The sequence below is a fragment of the Corvus moneduloides genome, chromosome 5 (assembly GCF_009650955.1).
Source record: "Corvus moneduloides isolate bCorMon1 chromosome 5, bCorMon1.pri, whole genome shotgun sequence".
NCBI classification, from domain to species: domain Eukaryota; kingdom Metazoa; phylum Chordata; class Aves; order Passeriformes; family Corvidae; genus Corvus; species Corvus moneduloides.
The window spans coordinates 21,425,572-21,438,991 of record NC_045480.1 but is presented as its reverse complement, the minus strand read 5'-3'; positions in this window follow the sequence as shown (position 1 = coordinate 21,438,991).

Genomic DNA, 13,420 nt, shown 5'->3' with positions numbered 1-13,420 from the left:
GCATCTGGAAGACTGCAAGAGGAGTTAGTGATCCTCATACTTGATTTTTGCTCATACATGCAGGTGCATGGTGACCACTTACCAACGAGCTCCCACGGAAAATGGGGAGTGGGGAGCTGTGGTCAGTTTGTAACAGTCCATCCCTTCTGCTTACCTGTTCCATGTGCAATCCCTTCAATGGAATACAGATCTTCACAAACCACTCCAGTATGGGTCCTTCCCACAGTCTGTAGTTCTCCAAGAACTGCTCTAGCATGGGTCCTAGCAGAGGCTCTCCTGCAGCCCCCTCCCACTAAAACTTTTCCTTTTAAACCCAAGACATCCTTATTCTAAGTTTTCCTCTTATTCTTGAAGAACATATCTGAAAGCAAAAGCAGACATAAAATGCTATTAAAAGCTATTTTATTTATAGCACAGCAGCAATCCTCAGGCACTGATTTTTTTTTATATATAGTGCATTAGAGAGTAATTCAGATCCCTCTCCCTGAATTTATAAAAAGTCCGATAAACTGCGAAAATATGGCATGTAAACTCTATTTCATAGGCACAATTACAGAGCAATGATTCTTTATTTACATTCTCAATTAAATTATTTTCATTTGTGTTTGAGCATAAAGTTTTTACTTTACCTATCCCAACTGAATGCTAAAAAATCATGTGTTGAAAGTGTCTTTAGAGAAAAGGAGTAAGTTGCTACCTAAAATTAAAAACATTTTGCTTGAAACAGAAGCTTATTTAAACACACAGACTGCCACATATTGGATATAGGACTTGCCTATAGGCAAATCAAATAGAATTGCATGACAAGTAGTGGAAGGAACAAAAGCAACAAAAGCAATATGCTGGAAATAATTTCCTAATGGATCAGGTCAAGTTTTGGTTATAAAAGCACCAGAGGATTCAACTATCAGCTATATTCTTGGTTCTTAACTATGAATCTTATATGTTGCTAATACAGTATTAATAATCTATTTATTAAACAATGATTTAAAAAAAAAAGAAATCAGTAAAAATCTTTTTGTCAAAGAATTTATATAGTTGCAGTGATGTTACACACACTTCATAATGTGAAATTCAAGATAATCAATTATGATAAGGACCTTGATAAAATATTCAGATAAGCTGGAATCTGCAGCAGAAATTATACAAGTAGTACCACTGGCACATTTTTGGCAGACAACAAATACTGATATTACAGGAACCCAGAAGCTGAACCATTTCTTCCGAAGAGAACTATTCCCTAATACTGGCACACAGCATAGGCATATGAAGCAACTGTCTCGGGTTAGCTTACAGAGGATTCCAAAACAAAGCTTTCTTGAAATTACTAGCCCTTTTTAGCCAATACTTTGTCAGTAAAGGCAATATCCCCTAAAGACAGAATGTGGTGAAGAATCAGTAAGTGAGCAATTGTATTTTGTTGATCTTAAAGAAGAACTGAATCCTTTTTCTCCTTTCTAGGTATTGAAAAAGATGGAATTAACAGAGCTCATAAAATCCATGTATAATGAAGCCATCTGAAGATACAGCCACTCTTTCATGTATCATTTGACAAGTAAGTGAATTCAATTAGGATCAAAGATGCAACTAGCTGTCAATAAATTGTTAGTATTTATCAGCCTTGGCTTTATACTCTATTAATTAAAAAGCTAGAATAGATGCTTATTTAATATGCTGTTCTGAATATCCCCCATCTTTATGCTTCACTAGACAAATTCCAGTTTGTTTTTGAATTAAAAGTCTCTTTTAAAAATATGCAATCATAGCTAAAAGGCTCCTTTGCTAAAGATGAACTGGTTTTAAGGTGGTAAAATGGTCCAAGTTTGCTCTTACAGTAAACACATCTTTCAGCTGAACTTGCAGAATTTCCTAGACATTGGAATTTTTTGCACTTTTGACACAAATAAAAGAAAGTTAAGATTTATTGTAACTCTCCCTCCTGCTTAATATAACCTTCATCTACTAGCTCATTAAGAAAAAGAAATTAGTTCATTGAACCTCAACTTCCAAAAAGTTTCTATGGTTCTTTTATTTATACTAAATTGTTCTTGAACTGAGGACATCAGATACAGTGATGAGCTCCAGTGGCAGTGTCTCTTGAACGGAAAAAAAGAGACAACTTTTTCTTATACATTGCTCAACAAATATATTTCAGTGCAAGAATATATTTTAAATGTGGTTTTTTAATGTTTGATGTGTTTTTCTAGGTATTGCTATCAAATAGCAATGCATGGCTGTATCCTTTCATTAAGAAAAAAATTGCATGTTAAGTATTCTAAAATTTATTTAATATATATGTTGATTTTATGTCATGCATTGTTACAGTCTATATAAAATTTTCAACATGACCTTTGGCCACCAAGCCTATTGTATCATTAAAATACAAATCATGAAACAAAAATGCCCTAGAAAATATATTCTAAGTGGTTTTGTCAACAGGGAACTACCATTTAATACAATGCTTTTGAGAATAATATTGTGTCAACAAGCATAGTTTCAATGATATATATGTAAAATTTAAAGAAAAATAAAAATTTTACCTTGTGATTAAAACCCAAATGAAGTAGTTGATAACTGTAGCACAGAAAGTGATGCTGAGCACCTAGTAAGCTAATGAAGTGTGATTGATATTTCTTAATGAGAGGTTAACACAATGCAATTAATATGTCAGTGTAAAAGTAATTTCTAGGTGATTTGTCTTTGTGACTCCTGTAGTTTTACTTAGGCCTCAAAATTTTTTATCCTTTTTCCAGGTCTGCAAAATTGGTTAGATTGTTCAAAATTTATTATATGCATGTAACTAGCCCTGACAGTTCGGTTAGTTTCAAAATGGCTTTCAATACAAAGAAAGGTTTTCCTTATGAATTGTCAAGAAATTCCAAGTGGATATTCTTAGGAAAAGTTTTGTTTCAAATATATTGGAGAACAAAGTCAACTATTTTTAAATCCAGTCTATATTTTTTTCTCTTAGATTTTAAAAAAAGTTTTACTTATTTGACATCTTAAGAGGAAAAGAATTCCAATCAGTTATTAATTTTCATTTAAAGTTGTTGGGGTTTTTTCCTGATATTAAAAAAATTGTATCTTTAGAGGAAATCAGACTTATTTTACAACCATTATTTTGGGGAGAATAACTATATTCAATAGCATTTTTGATACTGTATTTTAAATAACACCAAAATTGGATTTTTAATGAACAGATGTTAAGCATTCTTGACAATAGAGATGTGTCTTGCATGCTAAGCTTACAAACACAAAACGCCCCACCTGTTACTTTTGTAAAGCTATATCTGTATTCTTAATTGGAATATTCATCTCTTCTCTTTTTGTTCATGTCACTGATTTTATTATCTCATCTTTTACTTTCCTTCACAATTTTTCCCTGCAGAATAGAAACACAGTAATAGATCAGTTGTATCTGGGATGACTTGGCATGGGAAGCTTCATCCAATGTGATTATGGAAATACAGTTTTAAGATTTCAAGTGTTATCATAAGTGGTTCCTCCTGACAGTAAGATTTTAGGAGTCATGCAAGAAGATTATCTCCTTCATACTTTCTCAGCCTAGACATAAATTTTTGTTGCAGACACCATAAAGTAATAACATGAAAGAAATCTTGCCTGCTACTTCAAGGCATTAAACAATGCCTTCAAGAATAAGTTTAGATATTGTAAGTCCCAGCATCACCACAATATGTCACGTTACATTCCCTTTTAACTGAAGGTGTTCTCACACACAGTACCACTTGTTCAGTCTCTTTCTCTCTTACATTTGTGTATGCATACATATGTGTCGATTTTTGTGTGCCTACACACACACACATAGATACAAACATGCAAGCAAAAAGAATCAAATTTCAGATTAAACATAAGACATTCAGGACCAATGCCGCAGATCAAACTTATCCATCAATATTTCAGATAAGGTAAAATGTTTAATCCTGATAAAGTTTCTCCTGGTGATAGATTCTAGAGCAAGTTAAGAAAGGTGTCAAGGACAACATGAGAGCGTGGTATCATGCTGTTTGCCTTTGCTATTGTGAGACATGAAAACAAATCATTGCAAGTAACAGTGTTGGCTTTAATATACCTTCCATTGATATAAGTCATATCAATAAAAATATCCCCAAAATCTTCATCTATCTTTTATTGAGATAGTTGGTGAAGACATTCCAGGAGTCAAACTGGAAAAGCGGAAGTAGCACTGCTTTCTGCCTTGCTCTGCTTTCTTTTCATCTTGCCTTTCTGAGTGGGTAGAATTAACGACAGTATGAGCATGATGACTGAGGGAAGTTAAGTAGTTGAGAAGTAGAAATCACATGACACAAGAAATCTTAACACTCAGCACTAGTTGAAAAGAATAAAACATAGCTCATAATCCCTGGGTTTTTTTCAGCACAGTAGTGCTTCTATTTTGATATAGTTCTGGCTGTCAAAAAGTGATCTGACTGGGATCAAAACTCAAAAGCATGGTGTATCAGCACTATAGAGATCAGAGTCACAGTCAGTAGGATTTTGCTACTAGCTATTAGAGATGGTAAAATGGAGAGAAGCAAATAAGTGAAAGCTGATCTTTCTCATGCTGAAATCAATAAGAGATTTGTCACTGACTTCAAAAGAAGCAGCAGGGTAAAATACACAACCAAGGAGAGAACACTCAGAGGAGTATCTAGAAAGACGAGGAAAGGAAGGAACAAAGCAAGATATTTAGGGAGTGAGGAAAATTATTTGACAAAAGATAAAACTGCAACAGGTTAGAAAATAGGGAGAAAAAGTCATGAATCAGGAAAGCTTTCACAAATTCTAGAAGTACATCCTTATCATGTTTCAAATGCTATTTTGATCTCGAAAATTAGTTTTTCATATCCCATCTTTATCTTAGAAGTGAGAGTGAACAGACAGTTCCTAAAGCCAATCAAACAAGTGACTTTATGTGTACACACACATGCATGCATATATATGAATTATATGAATATTTACGTACTTGCTCATGATTTCATTAGATTTAAATTCCAGAGAAGCAAAGACTGTCTGTATGCTGAGGTCAGGCTGCAACCATATCTAACACAAAGAGAACTTGTAGGAATTTTGAGAGACCTTGGGCTATTTCAACAGTGCTCCCAGGCTGGAGGCTTTATGACAGGTCTGTATACTATTGTTCTTCCTTCAATCACTCTGCCCTGTTTCCAAGCCTTACTTCCATGTCTTGAAGCATGAACTGCACTATGAAATAACAGGAAAAACAAGTAAAAAGGAAAATAGTGTCTGGATCTGTTTTGGAAAAACAATTTCATCCAGTTGAAGGCTTCGGTTAGGACTCCAATCTGAGTTTATTGTTCAGGTTGCTTTATACATTCAATGGAGAAGGAAAGTTTTCTCCAGAGACAGATTTGGTAACATCTATTTTATAATTGTGGCATTCTTTACTCTAGATTTTTTTCCCTCCTCATGGGAGGATTCTTGTTTCTCATTGACAATCTAGCAATCCTTAATGACTCATTTAGAATAAACCATTTGATTTTAAGGTTACAGTCAGATGACTGACTCTTTCATAATATTTATCAATGCTAATTGTATACTAAAATTATGTATAATTATAGAAAGCCCAGTTAAAGACTATATCACTACAAATAACACAATATTTGAAACTTGAGCAAATTCATTTATATTAATGATATATGTTTAAAAGTCCACTCATTTACTTCCTGCAACTGGGATGAACAAACATAATATAACAAAAAATATGCATATAAATGACATATTGAAGCATTTTTAAATTAAGAAATTATTTATCCTTAATAAATAGATTACATTAGTAAATAAAGTAAGATTAATAAATGTTTCTGATTTGATAAGTCCTTGTGCATCACCTAAGTGACCTTAATGTTCAATAAGGACAGTACTCCATTAAAAAAATACCCATATGAATGTGTGGGTTTGTTTATGTGTGCATTCATTGTTTTATTTCCTTTATGCATTATTTATTATCTGAAAAGTAAGATAAGTTGGCTCTGAAGAAAGTCATCATAAAGTGTCAACACACCAGGTAACAAATCAATGGTTGTTTAAATGACTGTGCATTCTGGAGGAAAATATATTTCAGTTTGGGGCTGTAAATTCATTATGCCTCAGTGAATACTGAGTGAAAACCACTATCTCTGTCATTAATGCGTTTATAAAAGGGTCTTGTCTTCAACACTAAAGAGTCAGTTTTCTTACTTGCTATTTTATGTTTTCTTTGATGTATTGTTTGACATTAAAAGCTAAAGCACCCAGCAGTTTTCAAAGACTTCTAATTGATTTTAAAATTTAGGTAATTTTTTAAACAGAAATTATCTTAACTACATTATTAGCTTTTAAGAATTATTGCAATACTTCTGTGACAAATTTAGATTCAATAAAAATTGTATTTAAGAAATTCTTCGAGCTTCATAGTTTCCAAAAATGGATTTTAATGATTTATTTTTTCCACAGTGTTGATCTACATCGAAATCTTCATGCCTTGCTGAGTTTTTGTGTTTCTTTTATTTTTATTCTCTAAATATTTCTTCATAAAGGAAAAAAAGGAGATGAGACAATTTAACTAATTTAAAGCACATAATACAAAAATAAGCAAACAAACCCAGGTCTGTATTCAGAAGACTTTAGGGTACCATAAACCTGTTTTATTGGTCCTTTCTAATGGTATGACAAAGAACTATCATGAGAGAAGTTTATCATCTACAGAAATTTTATTTCCAAATGTTATGTGTTAGCTGCATAGGAATACCAAAGTCATAATGAAATATGAAACATTGTAAAACTGCTAATATATATAAATTTCTGGCTTATTTTGTCCTACATCAGGGTGCTACCCTCCTTCATATTTTTCTGTGTATCTCCTTAATCAAAATGGGAACAAGTTTAAAGTTTTTTAGGGGCAATATCAAGGTAAAGAAAGCTCTTAAGGGTGGAGATTGTCTCTTCTATAGAGGACATAGTGAAATAAATAGAGGAACTATGATTGTTCTGCTTCCCTAAGTTACTGTAGGGCAGGCACTAGTTCTCTTGAAGCAGGGTAGCTCCTTTCCAATTACTTTCCCACAGATTTTGTGTGTTGGGGTACTCATCTGACACTCATTAGTACTACCTAAAATAATTTTGCTCACCTACCTATCCTGTTCACACATTGCTGAAACTTGTTTGTGGTCAAGAAGTTGAATGTAGGCACATTCTTCAGTGAATGATTAAGCAAACAAGTAACCCAGAGAACTTACTGCTCATGAAATTAATGAACTTACTTCATGTAACTTAATGAGAGTTACTTGTATTTTTTCTTTTTCAGTTCAACTCATAATCCAAATCGTGATTGGCATGATCTTATGGTATTATTAGTTGGGTTTCTGGTTACTAGGTAAAGAACTAAAAGAAGTTTTTTATTACTCTAATTTTTAGACTGACTTTTTTAGACAGTGCGAGTAAATTTTTTTGGGCAGGCAAAATTTTCAAAGAGAATTTGAGTTTTCCTGGGTATATATTTGAATTGAAATATATGTATTTATTTCAGGGGAGGAAACATTTATATAGTTTTTCCTTTCTAATTTACTAGAAATACTTGTCCCCTCAGCTAAAAAAAATAATAATAGTACTACTAATAAAATTCTTTCACCTAAATGAGATTATTGTAGGGATGCTTTTAGCTATCCACTAGTGAATAGCAATGTTTAGAATGTTCTTATACTGCTCTTAGGTGGTCTCCATTTAATAACTCTAATTATAATATGTAATGGAGTATATCATTGTAGATGTGAATTTTGTGTTGACATAAAGCTTTTCTGCCCTATACCTCTAGATATATTTAAGGGGTGTTTTTTCTGTTTGTTAGATATGATGTTGTCATAACTTTCCTGAAAAACTCTCAATCCCTGTTTGCTTGAATTTTGACATAGTTTTATTTCTTTCCTTTCTCTGTGAATAATGAAACAGAATTAAAATGCATTATTATTTGACAATCTTTGATCTGGAAGATGCAATGACTTTTAGATAGGTCAAAGAAAGGGAAGGCTATTTTCTTAGGCCAACGAAAAAAGAGAAAATTAATTTGCAGAGATTGACTTATTTTTCTTTTTCTGCAGACAATAATTTCTTATTAATTTTGAAGATATAAGTATTTCATACTTTTCTTATTAAAAAGCTCTTTTTACAATTTCAGCTGAGTCCCTGGAGAATTCATCTTCAGTAAGAATTTTTCAGGATAGAGGACAGTATTTCTTTAAATTTCTGCTCCTGACAGCGACAGATAATAATATCACTAGGTGAAGTGATGAGATCTTCTGCATTCAGAACACTTCCTGGTAAAGCCAGGTAAGACGTGGGAGGAAAATACATCACTCTAAGTTAAAGGAAAAAGGACTGAAACTCAAGTGATGTCTAGTGCTGAACAGGTAGATTTTCATGATGGCAGTTTCCAAGTAGGAAGAGTGTAAAAAATCAGGAAACCCAGGGTGAGGTGAAGGCCACTGAACCTAAAAGTTAAAAGCAAGTACAGGAGAGCAGGACTTGAGCTGGCTGTCAGAGTTCCTCTCTTATTTGAGGACTCTTTGGACAGATCAATCACATTTTAATATCTTTAAAACTAATATTCTGCTAACGTAAATGAAAACATGGGTAGCTACAAAAGGGATGAAAGTGCAGTGGTAACTTGGCTTTCCCACAGAACATAACAGGCATATTTTTGATGTTTGAATCACTGAAGAGGATTATGCCCTTTTTGCAGATTATGTGGTAGTAAAGAGTGCAGATATTCAGCCAGTTCATTCACTTACCCTTACCTCATAGGAAACTGGAGAAAACCAAAATTTTCTTCGGCAGACCATCATAACCATAGCAGACAAAGAAAGAGAAAGCAGGGCTAAATGGAGCTGAAAATTGTTCTAAGCCTCTTAGTTAAACTACAGAATATGTTTGCATGCACATGGCTTGAACAATAGCTGCAACCCATCTGTAAAAGAGGTATTTTCATGAAGGATTGGTTAATTTACATGCAAGGGCTGTTCTCAGAGTACACAAACAATTGAAGAACTATGAGGGCAGCATATAAAGCCCAAACCAAACAAAATAATGTGATTTCTAAGGAAAAAAAAAAAAAAAAAGAAGGTGGAAATTGCAACCAGAATACAGACGCAAAGAAATCAAAATACAGAAGTGCAGAGAGAACGTGGGATTTCCAGACAAAATCCTGGTAACCATAGGGAGGTAGTAGGAACAAGACATAAGATAAAAATAAGAAGAAAATGAAAAATTCAGGGGAAAAAAGTATTCTTTTATACAGCTTCACTGGAGGAAAAGAATAATATATTACTGATCTAGTGATGTCAGTAATATAACCAGTAATACTACAGCTTCCATTAATTTTACTCTGTTATATTGGATAAGAAAATATAGAGATAAAATTTGTAGCAAAAACAAAGTAATAGAAGGAGATGTATGTCCTTCACATATAGTACAGGTGGTATAAAAACATTCCCCATTTAGAATTTGACAGTGGTTGGCAGGATGCAATTCATGTTTAAAGGAGAACCATCAAGAAAATAGTAAACAAAACAAAACCTTCTGAACAGGACAGTGCAAGACTTGGATTGGATTTCACTGTGATACAGGACTGTCCACAATGTGAAGGTAGGATGGAGTGTCTACTGATTTTACAGAACATAAGGATATTTTAGTGAGGTGATTATCCAGAAGACAAGCTACAGTTACAAACACATCTCTGCTTACAGTTGTGGACCAAATTCTATTAGCCCAGGTGGAAGACGGAGGAAGTAAGCCAGTAAAAAGATTGAACACATTAACACAGCCTCTGAAAGTAGCACGGAGTGAATGAAAAGACAAATTGTGATAAGAAAGCCTTCCAATAAAGGAAATACCTTATTTGGTCGAAAAACCACTTAACAGGACACTGAAGGAAGTCACAGTCTATTAGAACTGACTGAAGACATGCTGACCAGTTTATTCAGTGGAGGGTGTTCACCATGATGACAATAATGATTTTAGTTGTGTTTGGATAAATATCCTTTCCCTTCATAGTAGCAGTTCTCCGCATGAAAGAGACAACTGGAACCTGAGTGAAAAGATAAAACTATTGAACTATTGAATTTCCATTGTTCTTTACAATGTGTGCTTTCAATTAAACTTTTTTTTGTTTGGTTTTACAAATAATTCAGACATGCTCTCTTCTAAGAGAAATCAGTAATTTTCACTTGAAATAAAGACTCATTTTACAAAAAAATTAATAGTGCCACTTGTTATAATTACCTGGCACATCTAATTACAAGCCTACTTTCTAGAAAATAGTCAATGTTCTCCTGGCAAATACAGTCTATGTGCTAGAGTATTTCCCTGTGGTTGGGAAGCAGGAGTATACACACTTCGGAAAACAGAGAACACCACAAAGTATGAATCCATGTTAGAAGCTGACTACCATCCTGGGAAACTGTCTGCTAAACGTTTCAACATAGTGATAAATATGAAAATTAAACTGATGTCATACATAAATGCATGTAAAGTGATATGTTTCAATCCAATTCAGATATGAGTTCATAGCTGAAAATGAAAGGATATAGTGTTAATTGGATGATGTAAAGGGATACTTACCACTAAATCTGCAACTTCAGATTCTTGATGCCATGAATTAGTTTCCAAGATAAATATTCAAAATTTCAAATTAGTTTCTCACCCTTTGCAGTATTTTATAGTACACTACATGCTATATTAATAAATAATGATATTATTAAGAACAACTGCATCTAATAAATATATACTATATATTAAATATATATGTATATAATACAGCATACTTAGTATTATGTGTTGCAGTGGGGTCTCCTGCAACATCCATGGACAGCGAGGCCCGTGGAAAGAAATAGGGACCAATTCTTGATAGAAGTTTCAGAGATCTTTATTCTCCAGCCACATGGCCGGGGGACTGCCGAAGAACTGAGCAATCACGGGACAACCAGGGTCCTCCCCGGGCAGGGGAACACAAAATAACCACTGGGGAACAGGATTAGGGTACATGTGACCAGGGAGCAGGTAGACCCCAGGATTAGGGTACATGTGACCAGGGAGGGAGCAGGCCTCCATCCCAGGACCCCATGGCAGGGGAGAAGAACCCCAACATTATAGATGTTCATTAACAGCTGTCAGTCATTCAAATGCAGTGAACTTTCCATGCAGAGATAACTTTTGCAGAGGAGTCCATGAAGAAATTGATTCTCCATTCATGTTTTGATTGATACTGTGCAATAAAGGAGGCCTAGGATCATACACAAGGGAAAATGATGCTTTAGGTGAAAATCCACAGATCTCTATTAAAAGGGTATATTCAATTTGTATCACTGTATGGCATCTGGGTGGAATGGAATTAACTTTCTCCTTAGCAGCCTGTATAGTGCTGTTCTTCAGATTTATGAATAAAAGACTTCCGATAACACACCAGTGTTTTGGCTATGACTGACAGTTCTTGCAAGCGTAAAGGGTTTCTCTTTTTTCTGCTCTGCCCCCACAACAAGTGTGCTGGAGGGGGACAAGAAGTTGGGAAGGGACAAAACTGGGACAGCTGACCAAAACTATCTAAAAAAAGAGAAAGGAAGGATATTCATGGTTACAGCATTTTTTTTCCTAAGGAATCATTACATGGGGTGAGGCCCCTGCTTCCCAGAAAGCAACAGAACATCTACCTGAAAATGGAAAGCAGTGAATGTATTCCTTATTTTGCTTTTCTTATGCACAGATCTTTTGATTTGCCTATTAAAGTTCCTTTATCTTGATCCACATCTACTCACCTTCATTCTACTTTCTTCTCATCCCATGGGAAAGGAGGGTGAGCAAAGATCTCTGTGAATGCTTGGCTGCTGGTCAGGTACAGCCTAAAGAAATCACCCATTCTACACACTAAGCAAAAGAAGATTGATACTGACGCTTGTGTAACATGAAAAAAATCTTTACAGTCAATACATGTATTGAAAAATATGTCTGAAATGAGGACTGAATCAGAGATTTACAGTCTAACAATGGAGTGCTTTCCCTTCACACACACAGTTTCCAAACCCAAAAAGCTTAAAAATAGCAGTTGATCAAGTCAGTGCAAAGCCTACTGTTTGCCAAATGAATGATACAAAAACTGCAATGATTAGATCATTTTGTGAATATTTTGAATAATGTGGATAATAAGAGCGTCATTGATATATTAATTCAGGCAAGCTTTTTGTAGAGACAGTAGTAAATGTTAAACAAAACTGAGTGTCAGCATAACTAAAATAAATAAATACCCATTTTCTAAATTTTCAGTGATCATTAGAGCACTAGCTTAAGTGTTCAAAGAATGAATGCTGAGTGCTGAAAAGAGAGACACATGAAAAGAAGATAAGCAGAAAAAAATCTCAGGATTTACAGACTTATTACAGGCAAAGAATATGTCAATTTCCTTAGGAAAAAAAGAACATAGTAAAGACACAGAGTTTTCAGAAGTAGCAGGGGAAATAAATTCTTCATCAGTTAAAAAAATGTGTATCACTTGGCTGTGTTATAATGAAAGGGAGAAAAACCAAACTAGTAGAACGTGAAAAAAAGGAGCATAGAAAAACCTTGAAAGCCCCAGCTGCACATTCTTAGGAAATTGCTCTCTCTCAAAGTAGACGCTAAAGCAGGAACTTGCTAAAGTATATGAAACTGCAGTACTCAAGGCAGGAAGGAAGATACTGTGAGTTAAGTTGAAAAATAGTCTCTGGTTCATTCCAACAGGCAATAGAAAATAGAAAGGGAACACTCTTTCTCCAAATTAAATAAGTAAACTAGAAAATATGACATTTCCATAGGGACAGAAGTCTAAACATTTTTGCCGTTCTTTTTGGATAAGTAAGAATCTGTAGAGGTACTAGAAGATGAGATCCATAGCTTGAACAGTTTTTAAAGAAATCTTAACCACAACAACACAGCTGAGTGTATTGGCCCTGCCTTTGCCTATACTAAACTTCCAGAATCCTAGTCAGTGCTGGCTTCAAGCCATAGTAATTACATCAGTATAGAATTATGTCTGACTGAATTAATGTTTATTGTTTTCACTAAACATTTTACAACCAGCTAATTTACTGGGCATAAATCTAAGTAGTTTCAGGGAATTACAGGTTTTGATATATAACCATTATCATCTGGCATATTAGTGGAACGTAGTTCAAAATGTTTAAAATACGTTGTTACGTTAAACTGTTAAAGGAAGAGAAGCACTTTTAAGTCATCCAGTTTGAATTGATTTTTCCTTTATTATGCAGGGACATTTAATATGTAATCCTGATCACATAAAGGCAAATGAAAGGTTAACCTTGATTCTGGAAATTGCTGGGACAGAAGCTTTGCAAAGAGTATGATGTAGATTTCATGGTGT